Here is a 16702-nt window from a genome sequence, read left to right on the forward strand (position 1 = left end):
TTTTTGGACGTCAATGAGGGTTCGTCCAGTTGCTAGGAAAGGTCTTCCTAGAATGAGAGTTGCACTCTTGTTCTCCTCCATTTCCAGCACTACAAAGTTAGTGGGAAAGGCAAATGGCCCAACCTTGACAATCATGTCCTCAATTACGCCTGATGAAATCTTAAGGAGCCATCAGCAAGTTGGAGGCATATCCGGGTTGGTTTAAATTCATCAGTCAAACCAAGCTTTTTGATAGTGGATGCAGGTATTCAGTTGATACTTGCCCCAAGATCACATAGAGCTGTCTTGGTACAAGCATCCTCTAATGTGCATGGTATCATAAAGCTTCCGGGATCTTTAAGCTTCTCTGGTAAGCTTTTCAGAATAACTGCACTACATTCTTTAGTGAGGAAATCTTTTTCAGTTTCTGTCCAATCTTTCTTATGACTTAAGATCTCTTTCATGAACTTAGTATAAGAGGGTATTTGCTCAAGTGCCTCTGCAAACAGAATATTTATTTCAAGAGTCCTGAGATAGTCTGTAAAGCGGGCAAATTGTTTATCCTATTCCGCTTGGCGAAGTTTCTGAGGATAAGGCATCTTGGCTTTATATTCTTCAACCTTAGTTGCTGCAGGTTTATTTCCTATAGAAGTGGTTGGAGAAGCCTGCTTAAAGGGGTTGTTATTAGCACTTGCAGGTGTCTGATCCCTTATTGGTGTTTGAACGCCAAAATTGGGTGCTGTATGGGCGTTTAACGCCAGATTGCCACCCTTTTCTGGCGTTTGGACGCCAGAATTGGCCACCCACTGGGCGTTTAACGCCAATTTTTCACCCTTTTCTGGTGTTTGAACGCCAGAATCATTCCTCTCTGGGCTCTTACTGTCTTTAGAGGGATTTTGGGTAGTGGCTTGGTCATCCTCTGTCAGTTGTTCCTTTCTTGGCTTTCTGCTGCCTTGAGTTGAGACATTCAATATCTTTCCACTCCTTAAATGAACAGCTTGGCATTCTTCTGTTATCTGTTTAGATAACTACTGTCTTGTCTGATTCAATTATTTTTCAATATTCTATTTAGCATCTTTGGTTTCTTGTAGCATCTTTTTAAATTTTGCTAACTGTTTCGTTATAAAAAATAGTTGCTGATTGAGATTAGCAATTTGTTCTGGAGGACTAAGTTCAGTGGATGCTGCCTCAGCCTCTTCTTTTATGGAGGACTCACTACTTAAGTACAGATGCTGATTTCTAGCAACTGTATCAATGAGCTCTTGAGACTCTTCAATTGTCTTTCTCATGTGTATAGATCCACCAGCTGAGTAGTCTAGAAACATCTGGGCTTTTTCTGTAAGCCCATAGTAAAAAATGTCTAACTGCACCCATTCTGAAAATATTTCAGAGGGGTATTTCCTTAGCATCTCTCTGTACCTCTCCCAGACATAATAAAGAGATTCATTATCCTCTTGTTTGAAGCCTTGGATGTCCAGCCTTAGCTGTGTCATCCTTTTTGGAGAGAAATATTGATTCAGGAATTTGTCTGATAACTGTTTCCATGTTCTTATACTTGTTGTGGGTTGGTTATTTAACCACCTCTTAGCTTGATCTTTTACAGCAAATGGAAACAGTAATAATCTGTAGACATCCTAATCTACTTCCTTATCATGTACTGTGTCAGCAATTTATAAGAACTGTGCCAGAAACTCAGTAGGTTCTTCCTGTAGAAGACCAGAATACTGGCAATTTTGCTGCACCATGATAATGAGCTGAGGGTTTAGCTCAAAACTGCTGGCTCTGATGGGGGGTATACAGATACTACTCCCATAGGAAGCAGTAGTGGGGTTAGCATATGACTCCAGAGTCCTTATAGACTGGTCATTTCCACTTGAGTCTATAATAAACCTCTCTTGTTTCTGTATACACAGTTAACAAGGAAATGAAAAGAAGTGTGTCTCTATGTCAGGATATAGAGCACTGGTATTGGAAGAAGGATTATGTTTTGAAAAATAAAAAATAGAATAAATAAAATATTTTTGTTTTTATTTTATTTATTTAATGCTAATTTGAAATTAAAGAAATTAAAATAAAATAAATTGAAAAAATGGGATAAGTTTCGAAAATTAAAAGAAAAGAAATAAAAGAAAATTGAAAACTAAAATAATTAATTAATTAAAAATATTTGAAAAATTTTGAGTGTGATTTTTGAAAAATGAAGAGAGAGAAAGTGGTTAGGAAGTTTTGAAAAAGATATGTCTTAAAATTAAAGATACTTGTAAGAAAATAAATAAAAGAAAAGATTTGAAAAAGATTTGATTTTAAAATTTTAAAGATTGAAACTTTCTTAACAAGAAAACACCAAACTTAAAATTTTTCAATCAGAATGTTAAAATAGGACAAGTAATTCGAAAATTAAAAAAAAAAGATTTTGAAAAAATTTTATAAAAGATTTTCGAAAAAAAAAAAAAGAAAATTGAAAAAGAATTTGTTTTGAAAAAGATTTCATTTTAAGATTTGAGATTAGAAAAGATAAGATAAGCTAGGTAAGAGAAGATAAGAAATTTTAAGAGAAGATAAGTTTTTAAATTAAAAAGTTTTGAAATTTAAATTTTAAATTTGAAAATTAAATTTTGAAAATTAAATTTTGAAATTTGAAATTTGAAATTTGAAATTTGAATTTTAAATTTTGACTTTTGAATTTTGAAAAAGTCAATAATATAAGATAAAGATTTGAAAAAGATTTAAATTTTGAAGAGGTTTGATTTTTTTAAAATTTTAAATTTAAATTTTGAAATTTGAATTTTGAAATTTAATTTAACTTTGAAATTTTGAATTTGAAATAAGATAAGATAAGATTTTGAAAAAGATATGATTTTGAAAAAGATTTGAATTTTGAAATTTAAGACTAAGATAAGATAAAAATTTTAAAATAAAAATCTGAATTTTTTTTATGTAAATTTCAAAAATTTAATTAAAATAAAGAGAAAAGATATTTTTTATTTTTTAAATTTAATGAGGAAAGAGAAAAACAATAAAATGACACCAAAGTTAGAATTTTTAGATCAAAACAAAGAAAACAAACAAGAAAACTTTGAATGTCAAGATGAACACCAAGAACATTTTGAACATCAAGATGAACACCAAGAACAAATTTTGAAAATTTTTAAGGAAATAAGAACACAAAAAACACCAAACTTAAAAATTTTTATATTTTGGATACTAATAATTCGAAATTACACAAGAAAAACAAGGAAAGACACAAAAACAAGAAAAACTAAAGATCAAGCAAGGAAAATAAACAAGAACAACTTGAAGATTAAGAAAGAACTAAGAACATGTAATTCGAAAATTTGAAGGAAAATAAAAACATGTAATTGACACCAAACTTAACACATGAAACTAAACTCAAACAAAAGACTTAAAGATAAATTTAGTGACTTAAAATATTTGAAAAGAAAATAAAAGACTCAAATTTAGTGACTCTAAACCAAAAAGATAAATTTTTCCTAATCTAAGCAACAAGATGAACCGTCAGTTGACCAAACTCGAACAATCCCCGGCAACGGCGCCAAAAACTTAGTGCACGAAATTGTGATCACACTTTTCACAACTCCGCACAACTAACCAGCAAGTGCACTAGGTCGTCCAAGTAATAACCTTAAACTGGAGCTTAAACGTGTTCGACACCTCCAGGGCTACCTTTCTCAGCTTCCACGTTTAAGCTCCAGTTTAACCTTAAACTGGAGCTTAAACGTGTTCGACCTCCAGGATGGCTTTCTCTATTTCCACGTTTAAGCTCCAGTTTAACCTTAAACTGGAGCTTAAACGTGTTCGACCTCCAGGGCTGCCTTTCCTATCTCCACGTTTAAGCTTCAGTTTAACCTTAAACTGAAGCTTAAACGTGTTCGACTAAGTTACCCTCCAGGGCTGCCTTCTTCCATTTCCACGTTTAAGCTTCAGTTTAACCTTAAACTGAAGCTTAAACGTGCTCCCACAAAAGGCATCACTGGAAGTGTCTGGCGTTTAAGCTGCAGTTTAAGCTTAAACTGCAACTTAAACGCCACTCTTGGAAAAGGTTTCTGGGCCAAAAATATTGCGGTTTAAGTTAGTATTTGAACACAAACATTAACTTAAACTTACTCTGGTATGAAACCCAATTGAATATCATGGTTTATGGGATTGGGCCTGAAGGATTGATGAGTCTAAAATTACAATTTATTGAGTCATGTGTCTTTATTTGATTATCACTAAGTTGGCTCAATGAATATTACAGAATTTGGATCAACAGCCTCATCAAGATTATGGATCATAAACCCAAGGCAAAAAGGAAAGCAGGGAGAGGCCTCAAAGCCCAAGAAACACAACAGAAGCTCAATATAGAAAGTGTATAAATAGGATAGAATTTAAGTTAGGAAGATTTTTTACTTTTTCATTTGGCTAGTTTTCATATCTTTGTAATTGAATTCAGAGCTATGACTCACTAAACCCCTTTCATTGGGTTAGGGAGCTCTATTGTAATTCAATGAATCAATAATAGTTTATTTTCTTCTTCAATCTTTTCTCTTGAATTTTGTTAGAAAGCTTCTCGATCTAATTCCATTGGGTAGTTGTCTTGGGAAAGAAACTACCCATAATTGGAATCCTTTGGAACCTTGGGAAAGGAATGGAGGATTCATGCTAGAGAAGCTTTCTCACAGTGAATTGGATTGGGGTTTGGATGGATATTGTGACATGTAATCCTACCAAATTGTGGTTCATGAAGCTGTGTGGTATAATCAGTGATCGAGCATCATCTCTTCTTATGAACATTTAAACCAAGGGATTGGGAATTTGTTTGTTTTTAGAGAGAATTGGTGAGCCAAGGGATTGGGATCCAATCATATAAGATTGCCAAGCAAAATTTAATGAACGCATTGGTTGAGGAAGAGATAAACATGTTTTGATTCGGAGATCTCAATATCTCCTATAACCCAATGAATTCCCCATTTCTGATTTCCACTTTCTCTTTACATTCTGCAACTAAATTCATGCAATCACCCCCATTCCCTTTTAATTTCAGCAATTTAGCTTCTGCTCTTTAATTCATGCAATTTAAGATTCCTCCATTTCAATTTCTTGTCATTTACTTTTCCCGCCAATTTTACATTCCGCAATTCTCATCTAAATCTTGATTCCGCTCAACTAGAACACACTTCTAATCCGAATTGCTCATTCAACCAATCCTTGTGGGATTCGACCTCACTCTATTGTGAGTTTTTACTTGACGATAACCGGTGCACTTGCCGGAAGGAATTTTGCCGATCGTGCAATTTCCTAAAATCGTGGCATAACAAGTTTATGCGCATCAAGTTTATGGCGCCGTTGCCGGGGATTGGTTTTCGATTGACAATTCTCAAATTGGAAGTTAACTAGATTGAGCATTTTTTTTTTGTTTTGATTAATTCAGTACAAGTTACTTGTTGAATTTTAATTTCTGCACTCTGTTACATGCTTTCTTTCTTCATGCCTTTAAATTCAAGCAACTAACTCACTGACTCACTAACTGTTTGAATTAATTCCTCAACTGCTCTAACCATACTCTTCCATTAACCAAGAGTATTTCACTTGTTTGTTGCCTGTGCGGTGTTCTTGTATGACAGGTAGGAGAGGAGAGACATCAACCCCTCCATATACCGAACTAGAGAGGACCCTTCATAGACTTAGAAGGGAAGCAAGAGGGAAGAGAATACTGGGAGAAGAAGAATCTGAAGGAGAATCTAAAGACAATTTTGAGGAAGCTTTAGATCTTAACATGGATAGAGAAATTCACAACCATGAGAGAGCTGATGGAAACAATGCCATTCCTGAGAGGAGGGTTCTTAGTTCATACATAAACCCAACCTCTGGGAATTGTGGTAGCAGCATCCAGAAACCACCCATTCAGGCCAACAATTTTGAGCTCAAACCACAGCTAATATCACTTGTGGAGAATCATTGTTCATTTGGTGGAAGTGCTAATGAAGACCCAAACCAACATCTCACAAAATTCCTGAGAATTTGCGACACTGTAAAGTCCAATGGAGTCCAGGAAGATGCCTATAAACTGCTTTTGTTCCCATTTTCACTTAGGGACAAGGCAGCTAAGTGGCTGGAATCATTCCCAAGGGGGAGCCTAACAACATGGGACGAGGTGGAAAGCAAGTTTCTGGCACGTTTCTACCCCCCACAAAAGGTCAATAGGCTTCGATCTGAGGTTCAGACTTTTAGACAACAAGATGGTGAAACTCTCTACGAGGCATGGGAGAGATTCAAGGATTTGACAAGGAAATGCCCACCAGACATGTTCCATGACTGGGTGCAATTGCATATTTTCTATGATGGACTGTCTTATGAATCAAGGAAGGCTGTAGAACATTCATCAGGAGGTTCATTGAACAGGAAAAAGACTGTGGAAGAAGCCATTGAAGTGATTGAGACAGTGGCTGAGAATGAGTACTACTATGCATCAGAGAGACACAACACTAAGGGAGTCATGGAGCTGAACCATGTTGATACAATTCTAGCCCAAAACAAGGTGTTTGCCAAGCAACTAGCAGAGCTCACCAGGAAATTAGAAACAAAACAAGTGGCTGCAATACACACACAAGATCAAGAGGAAGTAAACACTGAAGGAGGTGATCGGGAAGAGGCCAACTATGTGGGAAACCAACAAAGGCAATCATATGATCCACATTCCAACACTTACAACCCAGGCTGGAAAAACCACCCAAACTTTGGGTGGGGAAACCAGCAAAACCAACAAACCCAACCACAAAACCACAAACCTTACAACCACAACCAACATAATGATTCCACATACCAAAAATCTAACCAAAGATCATACCAAGCCACACAAAACACTTACTCTCAACCACCATATCATGGCCAAAATAATCAACCTACCGAACCTAACCCGAACCAACAATTTCAAGATCAATTAAACAGGATAGAAGGAATGCTTGCAACCATGAGTCAAGACATAACCGAATTGAAAGCCTTTAAGGAAGAAGTAAATTCTAACCTGCAAAACCAAGGAGCTGCCATCCAGAAGCTAGAAAATCAAATTGTGTATTTGTCTAAGCAAACCCCTGGGACAAGCGTTTCTCATGCTGCCAAGGCTATTGCAAGGGAAGAATGTAAGGCCATAACCCTCAGAAGTGGGAAAAATCTAAAGGAGATCTCAAAGGAAACCACAGAGGATGAAGCAAAGGAAAATGTGAGAGATAAGGAACAAGGACAATCTTTTACATCGTCTGCAGCAAAAGAAAAAGAAAAAGAGGTCCTGAAGCCTTATACACCTAAAGCACCATATCCTCAACGTTTGATGAAAAGTGAAAAGGATGGCCAATTCTCCAGGTTCTTGGAGATTTTCAAGAAGCTTCAAATCAACATTCCCTTTGCTGAGGCAATAGAGCAAATGCCACTATATGCAAAATTCTTAAAGGAATTGATGACCAAGAAGAGAAGCTGGAGAAATGAGGAAACTGTGTTGTTAACTGAAGAATGCAGTGCCATCATTCAGCACAAATTGCCTCAGAAATTGAAGGATCCAGGCAGTTTCCAAATCCCCTGCATCATAGGAGAAGTCATGGTGGAGAAGGCCTTGTGTGACTTAGGGGCCAGTATCAATTTGATGTCTCTAACAATGATGAGAAGAATGAAGATTGAGGAAGCCAAACCAACAAGAATGGCCCTCCAATTGGCAGATCGAACTTTTAAATTCCCTCATGGGATAGTTGAGGATTTGTTGGTGAAAGTGGGAGATTTTATATTTCCTGCTGATTTTGTGGTGTTAGATATGGAGGAAGAAGCCAAAGCTTCAATAATTCTGGGAAGACCCTTCCTGGCTACTGCTGGAGCCATCATAGATGTACAAAAGGGTGAACTCACTCTTAGACTACATGATGAGAAATTGGTGTTTAACGTATTCAAGGCAATGAGCTATCCATCAGAATCACTAAGGGAATGCATGAGGGTGGATGTAGTGGACATTGCAGTACAAGAAACCTTTGAGGAAACAACAAAGGAAGTGGCAGAGGAGGAGTTCACCAAGGACATAGAAGTTAGTGACATCAAGGCTGCTGAAACAACCATGCCAAGCATGCCAGAGATAGTGAAAGAAGAGAAGGAAGCACCAAAACCTGAGCTCAAAGCATTGCCCCCTAATCTCAAGTATGCATACTTGGGTAGTGATGAGAGTCATCCTGTTATCATTAGCTCTGCCCTGAGTCAAGAACAGGAAGAAGAATTGATCAAGGTGATACAAACTCATCAAGATGCCATTGGATGGACCCTAGCTGATTTGAAGGGGATAAGTTCATCCATATGCATGCATAAAATCTTGTTAGAAGAGGATGCTAGACCCTCCATCCAATCTCAGAGACGATTGAATCCCGTCATGAAAGAAGTGGTACAAAAGGAGGTCATGAAGTTATGGCAGGCAGGGGTAATCTACCCCATTTCTGATAGCCCATGGGTTAGTCCCATCCATGTAGTTCCCAAGAAAGGTGGCATAACTGTGGTGCCAAATGAGAGGAACGAACTCATACCCACAAGAACTGTCACTGGGTGGAGGATGTGCATAGACTACAGGAAGCTCAATGAAGCCACCAGAAAAGATCATTTCCCACTCCCATTCATGGATCAGATGCTTGAAAGGCTTGCAGGACATGCTTACTATTGCTTTTTGGATGGATACTCAGGCTATAATCAGATAGTAGTTGATCCTAGAGATCAAGAGAAAACATCATTTGTTTGTCCATATGGAGTTTTTGCTTATAGACGCATGCCCTTTGGATTGTGCAATGCACCTGCCACTTTCCAAAGATGCATGCTGTCCATCTTTTCGGACATGATTGAAAAATTTATTGAGGTCTTCATGGATGATTTTTCTGTGTTTGGAGATTCTTTTCCTAGCTGCCTACACCACCTTGCCTTGGTGCTTAAGAGGTGCCAAGAGACTAACCTAGTATTAAACTGGGAAAAGTGTCATTTTATGGTCACAGAAGGAATAGTCCTTGGCCACAAAATCTCTAATAGAGGCATTGAGGTGGACAGAGCTAAGGTGGAACTCATTGAAAAACTACCTCCACCAAGTAATGTCAAGGCAGTTAGGAGTTTTTTGGGACACGCTGGTTTTTACAGAAGGTTTATTAGAGACTTTTCTAAAATAGCCAAACCTTTGAGTAACTTGCTTGTCTCTGATACACCCTTTGTATTTGATAAAAATTGCATGCTAGCCTATGAACTTTTGAAGCAAAAATTTTCCTCTGCACCTATCATTGCCCCACCTGATTGGAACTTACCTTTTGAACTGATGTGTGATGCATCAGACCTTGCTATTGGGGCAGTGTTAGGACAAAGGAAAGACAATTTGGTACATGTGATTTATTATGCCAGTAAAGTCTTGAATGATAACCAAAGGAATTACACAACCACTGAAAAAGAACTCTTGGCAATAGTCTTTGCATTTGACAAATTTAGATCCTATCTCATTGGATCTAAAGTCATTGTCTTCACTGATCATTCAGCTTTAAAGTACTTACTTGCTAAACAAGAATCCAAACCAAGACTTATTAGATGGGTTCTTTTGTTGCAGGAATTTGACATTGAAATCAAAGACAAGAAGGGTGTAGAGAACAAGGTGGCAGACCATTTATCAAGGATACCATGTGAAGAAGGAAGCGCACAAAGCACACATATAAATGAGTGCTTTCCTGATGAACAACTCATGGTAATTCACAAGGCACCCTGGTTTGCAGACATAGCAAACTTCAAGGCCACTGGGAGTTTGTCGTTGGAATTTAACAAGCATCAAAGGAAGAAATTGGTAAATGATGCCAAATACTTCATCTGGGACGAACCATACTTGTTCAAAAAATGTTCGGATGGCATACTCAGAAGATGCATATCAGAGGAAGAAGGAAGGGAAGTCTTATGGGACTGCCATGGCTCCATTTATGGAGGACATTTTGCAGGAGAAAGAACAGCAGCTAAGGTGTTGCAGTGTGGTTTTTATTGGCCCACGATCTTCAAAGATGCAAAGGAACTAGTGAAGCACTGCCATGAATGCCAGAAAGTGGGGAACCTGCCAAGAAGAAATGAAATGCCACAACAATTCATTCTGGAACTTGAATTGTTTGATGTATGGGGGATAGATTTCATGGGACCCTTTCCCTCCTCATACTCAAATAATTACATTCTTGTGGCAGTAGACTATGTCTCCAAATGGGTTGAAGCAATAGCAACTCCAACCAATGATAATAAGGTAGTCATGAACTTCCTCAGAAAACACATTTTTTGCCGTTTTGGGGTTCCAAGAGCAATCATCAGTGATGGAGGAAGCCACTTCTGCAACAAACCATTAGAGGCATTGCTTCTAAAATATGGAGTCAAACACAAGGTAGCCACACCATACCATCCACAGACAAGTGGGCAAGCCGAAATATCTAACAGAGAACTCAAAAGAATCCTGGAAAAGACTGTGGGAACTTCAAGGAAGGACTGGTCGATTAAGCTAGATGATGCTCTTTGGGCATATAGGACAGCTTTCAAAACACCAATTGGAATGTCTCCTTTCCAACTAGTATATGGAAAAGCTTGCCATTTGCCACTGGAGTTGGAGCACAAGGCATACTGGGCCTTGAAACTTTTGAACTTGGACAGCAAAGCTGCTGGAGAAAGAAGGATGTTGCAAATCCAAGAGTTGGAAGAATTCAGAGCTGAAGCTTATGAGAATGCCAAAATTTATAAAGAAAGAGCAAAGAAGAAGCATGACAGCAACATAGCCCCAAGGAAATTTGAAGAAGGACAAAAAGTATTGCTTTACAATTCTAGGCTGAAGCTATTTCCAGGGAAGCTAAAATCAAGGTGGTCTGGACCATTCCTTGTCACCAAGGTCTCCCAATATGGACAAGTAGAAATCATGGAAGAAAAGTCACAACGAACCTTCATTGTGAACGGTCAAAGACTCAAACATTACTTGGGAGATGTGGAGGAGAAGGACAAGGTTAAATATCACCTCAACTGAGGAAGTTGACCGTCAAGCTAATGACGTTAAAGAAGCGCTTGTTGGGAGGCAACCCAACCTGAGGTAATACCCTTTTGCTGTTTCTTTTATTTGTTTCAATAAAAAGGGTGAAGTAGTTTCTGTGCATTGCAAAGAATTAAGTTTGGTGTTTCACACCAAACAATGAATTCGTGGATCAATAATTCAAAGGGGAATGTGTGACTCTAATTTTGGTGTTCCACCATAAAGATCAACTGTACACAACAACCTTTGAATTATATGAAAGGAACAACCATTCTAAGCAGTCACAAAAATGCTTAAAACCCTTAGCAGCAACTTCATTCCAAAGAGAATTCAAGGATTCAAAGAACAGAGAAGTAAGTGGGAGACTAAGTTTGGTGTTCACACACCAACTTAAGACTCAGAGACTTACCCACACATAGTTGAGCTAACCACTCAAGTGCTTGAGAAGCAAGCAACTTCATCACTCTTTGCAGGAAAGGAAACAAGGATCTTAAAGCATGAAGCAACAATTAGGAGAAGAAGGAGAAATCAAATTGTTTCCTGGCAACAAAGAGAAAACAAGAAATTTCACAAGGTGGTGTTGTTCCTTGACAATTCTTTAAAAAGGGCAAACAAAAGCATGCTTGTTCTGGTTTAAACTGTAATTGTTGAATCTTTCTGGAATGTGAAGTTACTAGTATGTTTGTCTGTTTATTGCTTTGAATAAAGTGAATGCCTAGATGTTTGGATATAACTTCACCTTCTTAAACAAATGCTTGCCATGCTTGTTCTGCTTCCAAAAATAAAAGAAAAGTTTGAACAAAAGTAACTTGGCTCAATTAGTGACAAATCAAGTAGAATTAAGTGGTGGTATGCATGCTTGATTGTTTAAGTCAGATCACTGGAAATAGAGTGTAGAATTATCATTTTTGTGTAGAAATTGAAAACTGTCTATGGATCTTGATAAATAAATGTCTTTGGCCATGAAAAAGAAAGAAAAAGAAGAAGAAAAAGCCACTGAAAAAGGGCAACCAAAAAGCAAAAAAAAAATTGAGAAAATAAGCTAGGCACCAATGGTTTGAACTTCTGAGACAAATGCCTGTGGTGTTTATGTATTAAGGATATGCTTGGATGAATAGGTTCTGAGGAGTGTTTCAACACTTGGTAACTTGGGTTAACTAACCCGGGATTATCAACCAAAAGTCCATTATCAAGAGCAACCTAAATACAAAACATTTAGTCACACAAAGAGGTGCTGGGCACCAATGTCTCAAGAAGAAATGTGAACTAAAATGCCTAAAGTGGATATGTGTAGTGCACTGATAAGAAAAAGAAAATGCCAAAGGCTTGTGCAACACATGACACTAAGCAAACAAGGAGCAAAGGAGCTCTAAGAAAAAGAAAAGAAAAACAAAGAAGAGAAAAGTGCCAAGGACATAAGAATAACAAGAGGCCATAGCAGTGTTTGATGGATGCAATGAAAAAGTGATAATCTTACCTGATAAGTATGAAAAAGTGATGCTGCAACTTTCTGCATAAAACCCTTCTGATGAACTTCAAATGCTTGCTAATATAGCCAATGTAATTGCTTTCTGTTTCATACTTTCTTCTCAAATAACTTAGGACTTGCTTAGGGACAAGCAAGTATTAAGTTTGGTGTTGTGATGCCAAGGCATCTTAGGCTAGTTTCACTAGCATTTTTCTGTTAGTTTTAGTTGTTTTATGCATTTTCTTGAGCTTAAAGTAACCAAGAATGGTTAAATGAATAACAAAACAATGAACCATCCAAACAGTATGATTTTGATGCAAATTCCATGAGTTTTAGTTATATTACTTGAATGCTATGAATGGAGGAAGAATTCTCATGAAATTTTGCAAGACTTTGATGCAATTGTTTGGATGATTTCAGGAAAGAAGAGGCTAGGCAAGGAAGCAACAAAATCAATAAAGGAAGCTTGAATATCACATGTGGAGTTTAAGTTCCAGTTTAAGCTTAAACGCCAGAATCATGAAGGCTAAGAAATGCTGAAACTGAAGTTTAACCTCCAGTTTAACCTTAAACTGGAGGTTAAACGCCAGAATGAAAGTCTCACCAAAGAAGCATTTCCACGTTTAACCTCCAGTTTAACCTTAAACTGGAGGTTAAACGCCAGAATGAGAATGCCACTCAGGAAGCATTTCCACGTTTAACCTCCAGTTTAACCTTAAACTGGAGGTTAAACGCCAGAAATGGGAAATGCACCAGGGAGCCAATTCCACGTTTAAGCTCCAGTTTAACCTTAAACTGGAGCTTAAACGTGTTCGACCAAGTTTTCTCCTCCAGGGTTGCTTTCTCCATTTCCACGTTTAAGCTCCAGTTTAACCTTAAACTGGAGCTTAAACGTGTTCGACACCTCCAGGGCTACCTTTCTCAGCTTCCACGTTTAAGCTCCAGTTTAACCTTAAACTGGAGCTTAAACGTGTTCGACCTCCTGGATGGCTTTCTCTATTTCCACGTTTAAGCTCCAGTTTAACCTTAAACTGGAGCTTAAACGTGTTCGACCTCCAGGGCTGCCTTTCCTATCTCCACGTTTAAGCTTCAGTTTAACCTTAAACTGAAGCTTAAACGTGTTCGACTAAGTTACCCTCCAGGGCTGCCTTCTTCCATTTCCACGTTTAAGCTTCAGTTTAACCTTAAACTGAAGCTTAAACGTGCTCCCACAAAAGGCATCACTGGAAGTGTCTGGCGTTTAAGCTGCAGTTTAAGCTTAAACTGCAACTTAAACGCCACTCTTGGAAAAGGTTTCTGGGCCAAAAATATTGCGGTTTAAGTTAGTATTTGAACACAAACATTAACTTAAACTTACTCTGGTATGAAACCCAATTGAATATCATGGTTTATGGGATTGGGCCTGAAGGATTGATGAGTCTGAAATTACAATTTATTGAGTCATGTGTCTTTATTTAATTATCACTAAGTTGGCTCAATGAATATTACAAAATTTGGATCAACAGCCTCATCAAGATTATGGATCATAAACCCAAGGCAAAAAGGAAAGCAGGGAGAGGCCTCAAAGCCCAAGAAACACAACAGAAGCTCAATATAGAAAGTGTATAAATAGGATAGAATTTAAGTTAGGAAGATTTTTTACTTTTTCATTTGGCTAGTTTTCATATCTTTGTAATTGAATTCAGAGCTATGACTCACTAAACCCCTTTCATTGGGTTAGGGAGCTCTATTGTAATTCAATGAATCAATAATAGTTTATTTTCTTCTTCAATCTTTTCTCTTGAATTTTGTTAGAAAGCTTCTCGATCTAATTCCATTGGGTAGTTGTCTTGGGAAAGAAACTACCCATAATTGGAATCCTTCGGAACCTTGGGAAAGGAATGGAGGATTCATGCTAGAGAAGCTTTCTCACAGTGAATTGGATTGGGGTTTGGATGGATATTGTGACATGTAATCCTACCAAATTGTGGTTCATGAAGCTGTGTGGTATAATCAGTGATCGAGCATCATCTCTTCTTATGAACATTTAAACCAAGGGATTGGGAATTTGTTTGTTTTTAGAGAGAATTGGTGAGCCAAGGGATTGGGATCCAATTATATAAGATTGCCAAGCAAAATTTAATGAACGCATTGGTTGAGGAAGAGATAAACATGTTTTGATTCGGAGATCTCAATATCTCCTATAACCCAATGAATTCCCCATTTCTGATTTCCACTTTCTCTTTACATTCTGCAACTAAATTCATGCAATCACCCCCATTCCCTTTTAATTTCAGCAATTTAGCTTCTGCTCTTTAATTCATGCAATTTAAGATTCCGCCATTTCAATTTCTTGTCATTTACTTTTCCCGCCAATTTTACATTCCGCAATTCTCATCTAAATCTTGATTCCGCTCAACTAGAACACACTTCTAATCCGAATTGCTCATTCAACCAATCCTTGTGGGATTCGACCTCACTCTATTGTGAGTTTTTACTTGACGATAACCGGTGCACTTGCCGGAAGGAATTTTGCCGATCGTGCAATTTCCTAAAATCGTGGCATAACAAGTTTATGCGCATCATTAATATATCATTTTATCATTTTATTGACAAGTTTTATATATAAGTTTTGTTGAAATAAATACAAAGATACTTGAAATAACTTTTAATTCTCAAAACTTAAAATTAGAATGTATAATTGGCAGTAAATAGTTATAGGATTCAATCTTGTTATTTTATAGCCAATAAATAATTATACGTTATAAATAGAAAGTTATTTAAAAAGTTTTTAAAATTTCAAACTTTGAATTACATATTTATTTTTATTTATTATTAATCTATTATAAGAATTACAAATTTGAAAAAACATAGGATTATATGATGCAAAATTATTCACAGGAAATAATTGTATGTTATAATTAGGAAGTTTTTAATAACACATTTAAAAATTTTGAATTTTGAAATTTTAAAAGCAATTACATTTATTTATTATCATTTTTTTGGTGGTCAAAAGGGGGTCAAGGACCCAACCAAGGAACAAAAGAAATGAAAACAAAAAACTAATTACAGTCTCTCGATTTAACAACACCCAAACTTTCCATAAGGAGGCAAAGCTTGACATAAGGGGAAGGAACTTGAAAAATGTGAAGACCAAAGAAAAGATAATGTCCTTTCTTAGCAAAGTATGTGCAGCATTAAATGGTATTAATAAATAGCATATTTCAGTCAAATAATTATACCATTCAAATTAAACTCTTCTTAATTTAGGGAAAAATCTTTCTTCTTTCAAATAGAGAAGGATGGCATGAGAGATGGCGACGACACATCAAGTCATCATCGTCTTAGGGACAGTGTTGTATGCATCAAGTTATCATCATCTTTCTTCTTTTAGAAATAAATCAGGAAGAAAATCTACGGATATGAAATCAAATAAATTTCTATTATTGGACTGATTACAACATATCTCTCTACTGATATACATCAAAACACCAAAAAATATCACCGCAGCCAAATGGCAAAGGGAAGGCAAAACCATTATCAAAGCCATGGTTCTCCGGACCTGGTGAAAGGAGATTTAGGTTCCAGAATACGGTCGAGATAAAATCATTGTACATCAATATGTATTTATATATTCTTATAAAATGAATAAGTCTATACTGCCCAACTTTTGTATTTAGGGGCTCAAAGGTGTGCAACGACCACTTCAGATGCCAACGTGTGAAGTAGATGCACAAGTATCCTATGGAGAAGCAATAAGAGCATCAAGCGCGCCAATTGTTGCAAATGTTCGAGCAGAATCGAAACCACTATCCATTTTTGGACAGCAAAATATGCTTGTGCAGAAGAAACCAAAGGTTAAATATTTTTTTCTCCTTAGTATTGTGATTGATATATTACAAATTTCATTTTTGAGTGATATGCATAGAATTCTTTAATAGAAATTATTTGAACTCGAACAAGGAATAATAACTTATTTCAAAATGGGTAGTAAGATTAACTTGAGTAAGGAAAAGGTAGAGATGTTTGCATATATTTTTTATCCGGATTTATTATCAAGGTATATATTTTTTCATGTTCTTAAACATGCCCAATATTCATTTACTATTACTTTTGCATTGAATCTATATTCACTTGTTATTAGTGAGAACATTGTATAGATAGGAGGCTCGTCTGCAATACGTCAAGAATTTTTTTACTTGAGCAAGGATCATACAATTACTGAAAAGGTAAAAATGATT

General features: G+C 36.7%; 1 non-coding gene across 1 annotated transcript; it reads right to left on the bottom strand.

Annotated features, from left to right (window-relative positions):
* Positions 1–6181: 6181 nt before the first annotated feature.
* On the bottom strand, positions 6182–6285 carry LOC148548715 (small nucleolar RNA R71). The gene has a single exon (XR_015898386.1). It is a non-coding gene; the product is annotated as a small nucleolar RNA R71 (small nucleolar RNA).
* Positions 6286–16702: the final 10417 nt, after the last annotated feature.

The sequence above is a fragment of the Arachis ipaensis genome, chromosome B8, assembly GCF_059453495.1.
Source record: "Arachis ipaensis isolate K30076 ecotype BB chromosome B8, ASM5945349v1, whole genome shotgun sequence".
Lineage (NCBI taxonomy): Eukaryota > Viridiplantae > Streptophyta > Magnoliopsida > Fabales > Fabaceae > Arachis > Arachis ipaensis.